The sequence below is a fragment of the Populus nigra genome, chromosome 7 (genome assembly GCF_951802175.1).
Source record: "Populus nigra chromosome 7, ddPopNigr1.1, whole genome shotgun sequence".
NCBI lineage: Eukaryota > Viridiplantae > Streptophyta > Magnoliopsida > Malpighiales > Salicaceae > Populus > Populus nigra.
In genome coordinates, this window is record NC_084858.1 from 19,726,813 (window position 1) to 19,734,104 (window position 7,292).

Here is a 7,292-nt window from a genome sequence, read left to right on the forward strand (position 1 = left end):
AAAACTACCGCAATTCCATACTAAATTATCATAAAACCCTTTAAAACAGCTCTCTAGATTTATTTTGTCCTCCGCCACCGAGTCCAATCCAATTACAGGGTAGTGATGTTCACCATATCATATCAATTTGATATTGATTTTAATCCATTAAGCACTGAATTAAAAAAAGTAAACAGAATTATTAAAACTATCAAGAAAAACATCTAAAGAACCATTTCTTAAAAAAAAAAACGCAAAATCATTAAAAAATATTTTAAAAATAATTCAACCACGGAAATAAACATTGAAGTCGAGACAAGGAAAGGGATGGTCACGTTATGGTGAAAGGAAAGATAATTAGGAGAAGCGATTCTAGAAACCTCCATGCATAGACATCTCTATTATTTTTTTTAAAGAAAAAGTGGGTAGCAACTCGATCCATTGTTTTTAAACCTAGCATGATGGTCGACCCAGCTCAAAGCTCGGGTCATAAATTTTGACCAGATCAATCTTAATTTTTTTTATAAATCAAAACGACATTGTTTTGATAAAAAATTAAAAAAAAATCAATATGTTGCAACCAGGTTTTTTACTAGATCAACAGAGTTATCAGGTCAATCCGCTGGTTAGCCGGTTCAACTGAGTTTTTAATTATTATTTTTTTATAAACCCGGTCCAGCTGGGTTTTTAAGTATTATTTGTTTATAAACCTATTTAGTTCCAATCTTGAATTAACTGGATCCTAGATCAACCCGACAGACAGTTGGCTGGGATTTAAAATTATGCTTCAAAGTCTGTTGTATTCTCTGTACTCGATTATCATGTGAAACATTGAATATTGTCTGCACAGCTCGACGGCGTAAGTGACAAACAGGGCCAGATGGGTTAAGAAGCCAGCCGAGGAGGAGGACGCATCCGACACTATCACGTACTTACCTAGCTTGTGACCAAATCTTGATTCTTGCTCTGTCTGATCAGTTTGTTTTCCGCGCATTCATGGGTTCCGCTCGAGGGATATCTTATAAAGTTATCTTTGTGTAATGATTGAGTTATAGATTTTTTAATATTAATTTTTTTTTATTGGATTGTTTTAATTTCATGATATCTCTCACAAGTTTGATGAGTTGATTCAGTTGATTGAATTTTTTTTAATTGATTTTTTCTTCATTTTCATCATTTAATAATGTATTTAATTAAAAATTAGGCTTTATAATTTGTTTTGGTCTGCTTTTTATTAGCATATTAATGTCTCATGATCCGAGAATAATGCTTATAGGGTTAACTCGAGTTGCTTTTTAATGTCATCTTTTTAATGGATTTTTTTAAATTTTATAATTCAACATTAGATCTGACAAGGTCGGTTGGGAACTAAGTTTGCAATTTTTTATTTGCTTTTTGCTGGGTTATCTCAAACTTATAATCAAAATTGCGTGTTTGACAGTTTAACCCATGTTAAATTAGGTTATTATTTTGATTTTTTTTAATGATTATCTCGATCTCATGACTCAGGTCATAAGTATAGCAGATTGACTCAGGTCGTTCTTTTATCTTCTTTTTAAATTAATTTTGTTTTTTTTAATCTTATCTTGAATTTTTTTTTTATCCAACTAGGTTTTTACTAGTCTTTCATATTCTCTTTGAACTTATTAAATGAACTGGGTCACATATGATCAATCCTACATCGTTTAAATTTGTTTTTACTAGAAAAAAAATATTAACAACCTCAAGATATAATTTTGAAGTTATTTTTTTTAATCTTACCTCCAGCATGACTTGAGTGATTGATCTGCAGGTAGATTGAGTCATTTATTATTACTCTATATTTTATGGGATAGGCCTCGGAAACAACTGAAAATCAAAATATGATCATGTTGTTCTACCTAATACATGACGAGTTAAAATCAATAAACCAGTTTTGGTTCTATTAGACCATGACTGCTCCCAAATGCTTATCACACAGACCCCTTGGAACATGTAAAAGTTACTGTTATGTGAATGTGATTACAAATGTGCTTGGAAACGCGGTGCAAATCACGTATTTAAAATTTTAAATTTTTTTATTTAAAATAATTTTTTTTATTAAATTATTTTGATGTGTTAATATCAAAAATAATTTTTTAAAAATAAAAAAAATTATTTTAATATCTTTCTAAATAAAAAATATTTTAAACTATCATTATTATTACAATCCAAAACACGGCACCGCCAACTGAGTTGTCTAAGACACCGAGTAGCAACTGTAGCCCAATTTTGAGGATAAGGCCTGGAGCCGTGGACCACTTCCTTTTGTCCTTCAGGATATAGCAAACCCCGCCAAACTTACGGATGATGAATGCGAATACTAGCTGAACCTCACATTCTTTTTTAGCTTTAGGCTGAGGAAATTCCTTAGGTCTAAATTCGCTCAGCACCTTGGCCCATGATAACCCTTTTTGCCCTTTTCCTGTTAGGTTTGATATGTCACTTTCCGCTGAAAGTCTGTTGTAATAAATCCTAAAATGGTACTGAACCTGATGAGTTCTTTCTGAAATAAATGGTGATTGATAATTTTAACAACGAACCAAGAAGAAAAGGTCATCTAGCATTAATCTGCTTCACAAGTCAGCTCAATGGCCTAAGGTTTGGCGTTGCTCTTGCTCCTACGGATAAAACTTTGAATGAAAACAAGAGACATGGATCTTTGTATTCTACTGAGAAAATGAAAGATGACATTTTCTTGACCATTTTCAGAAGTTTGAATTAGAACACCACATTTCTAGTGGCCACAGGCCGATGCGCCATGTTTCTTTTTGGATGTAGAGCACAGCAAAGCAGCTACCATACAACCTTGATTTAGTCAATTGCCAACATCACACCATATCTTCTATTCTGTGTCTATCCTTTTCTTTTTTGAGATGGAAATCCATTAAGAAAACGTTGAGATTTCTACAATAAAATAACTCCAAGAAAGGACATTGACAGGTTTTTATAGACAGCTTTTATGCTAACAACAAAAGCAAGACAGGCATAGTTGTCAGAGTGGATCCCTGTCTTTGAAGTTCTGAATAGTGCAGATACCCATTCTTTGATGCAGAGATCCCTTTGGAAACGTTGTTCTACATTCTGACCATAAGAATTTATTGACTTTTACAGTTCTAAACTGACAGACAGATCAAGGCAACAGGGGGTTCTAAATCTAAACCGATCCAGCTATTAATTATGACCACATTCCTAGTTGAAGACTAAAAAGCTTGCATCAGAAACAGCCATATCTAAGCCTTTCAATTAGTTCATAAGATGTTATTATTCATGTTCGGTACTCGGCCTAACAAATATTTAAGTGGGCAACAGTCCAAATCACTCTCATTTACGCAAATAATATCCAACTGGATGGATGTCACTTGTGCTCAAATCAGTTGCCATTTCTGCATTTTGGACAACATTGTGTGCCAAGCTACACCAGTCCAAGGCCAAATATATGCGGATGGTGTTAGGAGGAATGCATTAGAATCTCAGAGAGAGAGTTCAATATTTCCAAGATGTAGAGTTTTTTGTCTAGTGAAGTAGCTTGGTATGAATTAGTGGGTTCATTTTGAGTGAATTGCAATATCATTTGGTCTAAAGAAAGCAAAAACAACTCATCAGAAGGTCATAAACTTAGTTTTCAACGACATGATCGAACATTTTATGGAGGACTATATCCACGATGTGGTGACAAAGTCCCAAGTCTTGAGATGAACACTTCGACGAGTTGCTTATGGCTTTTGAAACGAGTATTTGGGATCAAAACAGAGAATTTTCTGGGATTTCTTATCTATCAAGACGAATTGAGATCAATAAAAATAAAAAACTCTAACTTTAATTAATTGAAGCACTACCACCCAAAACAAAGGAGGAGTTATAGATCTTAATTAGGAGGCTTACCTTGATTCATCTCTAACACATCTTCTAAGATTCGGTTGTCGTCACCATCACTAAAGTAGGTCAAATTCGACATGCTGCCATGGACTAACGAGCACCAGGCTGTTTTGATGAGATCAAAGTTTATCTCTCTTCTCCACTCGAGTTGATGTATGAAGGACGGGATGACCTCTAATATATTGTCCACCGCTCTCGGTTCTATTGTAATCATTAAGCAAAGAGACGACTGACAAGAGCTCGAAAAGGTTCATGCTTGGGCAGTAATTTACCTTCGTCACACCTTAACTTGATACCTGCACCAAGTGTGATAGTGCTCTGTACATTCTGATTCGTGGAAAACTGCACCATCATCTTTCGTATAAATCTTTTGAGAGACAAATGTTGCTCAATTCATCTTCTCCAACGCCAAGACATGAAAAATTAATACAAAGGGAGTTTTCCCAGGGAAAAATACTTTAATTTATCCTATAATCTATACCCTTATGCATAAAATATCGAGTTCCAAATTTTCTAAACCCAACCCTAAAACACTAAATCCTTCCTCATCGCTACTGATTCCGGGGCTTTTGTTTAGCTTGTTAGAGGAAATGATTCGCCAATTTTGGTTGACTATATAAATTTAAAAACATATCGGACAACTAATATAAATTTAGTTTCACTACAAAAAAAAATTATGACAGTATTTAATCTACTTAGATCAACTTGAATAATATATTAAATTTATTATTCAAGTTTTAATATTCTGATAAACTTATAGAAAGCAAATTAAAAAAAAATAATAAACTCAATTATAAATAAACCCAATGTTAAAGGATAAAATTAAATATAAAATTAAATTAAAAAAAATAAGCTGAGTTAACTCGGGTTAACCTGTCAAACTTGGGTCATAAAAATAAAATAACTCCTTATAAAGCAAATTGAAATAAATTATAAAGTTCAATTCTCAATCAACTTAATGTTGAAGGATGAAATTAAAAAAAAACTTAATTAAAAAAATACACAAAACACCTCCCGAGTTAACCAACCAAACTCATGACCTGAATCATGAGACTGTAATAACGTCATAGAGTGTAAATTGAAAAAAATTATGAAACTAGATTCTTAATCAATCCAATATTAAATGATGAAATAAAAAATAATCAACAAGAAAATGACAAAACAATCTGAGTCAATTGACCTAACCCGCGACTTAGGTCATAAGATTATGATAACCCTATAAAACAATAAAAATAAAAACAAAGTTTTGAAGCCTGGTTCTCAATCAACTCAATGTTAAAAGATTAAATCATGAAGTTAACTTATCAAACCCGCGACCAAGGTCAAAAGACCGAGATTACTCCATAGAAAGAAAATAAAAAAAAAAATTATGAAGTTCGATTCTCAATCAATCCAATATTGAAGAATGAGATTAAAAAATTAAAAATAAAAATAAAAATAAAGAACATAAAATTGACCCAAGTCAATCTACTAAATTCATGAATCAGGTCATGAGACAGAGATAACCTCATAGAAAAAAATAAAAAGCAATATGATTTAATGCGTCAAATCCGCAGCTTTAGTAATGAGACTAAGATAACACCATAGAGAGCAAATTTAAATAAATTATGAAGTTCAATCCTCAATCGATCCTGTTGGACACAATATTAAACGATAAAATTTGTAAATATTTTAATTAAAAAACAATACAAAAAATGAGTCAAATCAATCAGAGTTAACCCATTAAGCACTATTCTTGAGTTATGAGATCAAGATAACCTAATAAAAAATAAATAAAAAAAATCATGAATCCTAATTCCCAATAAAACACAATATTAAATGATAAAATTAGAAAAAATAGTCAATTAAAAAAAAGAAAATTGAGTTAATTGGCTTAACTCGCTAAACTTGCAACCTACATCATAAGACGAGGACAATCCAATAAGAAGAAAATCCAATGTTGAAAGACTTGTGACCTTGGTCATAATACCGAGATAATCTCTTATAAGAAAAATAAAAAAACAACTCGATTTAATCGGGGTTAAAATACCAAAACTTGCACCACTAATTATGAGACCAAGATATCTCCATAGAATATAAATTAAAACAGATTATGAAACCTCAATTCCCAACCTATCTAATATTGAGTGATAAAATTGAAAAAAACTTCAATTAAAAAAAACCACAAAAAACAACTCGAGTTAACTCATGTTAATCCATTAAACACTATTTTCGGGTAATGAGACCGAAAAAACTTAATATAAAGCAAACAAAATAAACCATTAAGTCTAATTCTCAATTAATCCAATATTAAAGGATGAAATTAAAAAAAACAAAAAAAACTCGAGTCAACCGAGTCAACCCACGTGTTCCAGTGTATTTTATAATATAATAATTTAAAAAAGCAAATTTAATATATATATATATATATATTAAATTTATATATATATATATATTGTTTGAAAAACAAATTGTGCAAATAAAGTCAAAGTCGAGTTTTTACCGCAGATTGCTATAGTAAAAACCCACGTGTTCCAGTGTATTGTATAATATAATAATTAATGCAAGGTGGCTCGTTGTCTGTCTTTAAGGCGGGTTCAAAGTCCTCTCAGCCCCGGGAAAGGAGCTCGAAGAAGGTGGGGGTTGAAAAGATGGAGGTAACATTTTTTTATATAGATTTTTTTTTCTGCGAGGAATGGAAGACTGAGAAGGAAAAATGATTGCTTTTCTTGAAATTGGGTGAAGCTTTTAGAAAGCATCCACAGTAAGAACAAGTAAAGGAAGAAGAAATTTTCTTTGAATAACTGTAGCAATGGATTTCATGTTGTTGATTTTGATTTGGGTCGAAGATGAATAAAAGAAATTTGAAGTTATCCATTGTTATTCAAGCTAAGATGAATCAGAGAAAGAAAAGAGACGACAGCTAGCCAGGTAGAAGAGAAGGGTTTCAAATGCTGGTTTTTTTTTTTTTTTAAAAAAAATATTATAGTAATTTTATAATTTTCAAATGCTGGTTTTTTTTATAAATATTATAGTAATTTTGTAGTTTTATAATTTTAATACTACAATGCCTTTTTAGTCATGATTAAAATATAATAACAATTATGTAAATAATTCAACTTTTTGTGATGCAAAAGTAAAGTGTTATAAATTTATGAATTTTAGAATATAAACTGTGATTTCTGAAATAATAAAAACAAAGTAAAAAAAAAAAAACTAAACTCAGAAGAATCAGAGTAATTTTCAGTTATTTCTATCAAACAAATCATCTCATGAATTGAAGAAATAGTTTGACGCAACATATAATAAAAAACAAATAATTAGAGTTTCACAAACTCTAAAACTACAAATAAATTATAGAAAGAATTCTAATTTAATAAACTTTGATTGTCAATAGTTTTTCAAATAATTAAATATATATTAAAAAACAATCTTAA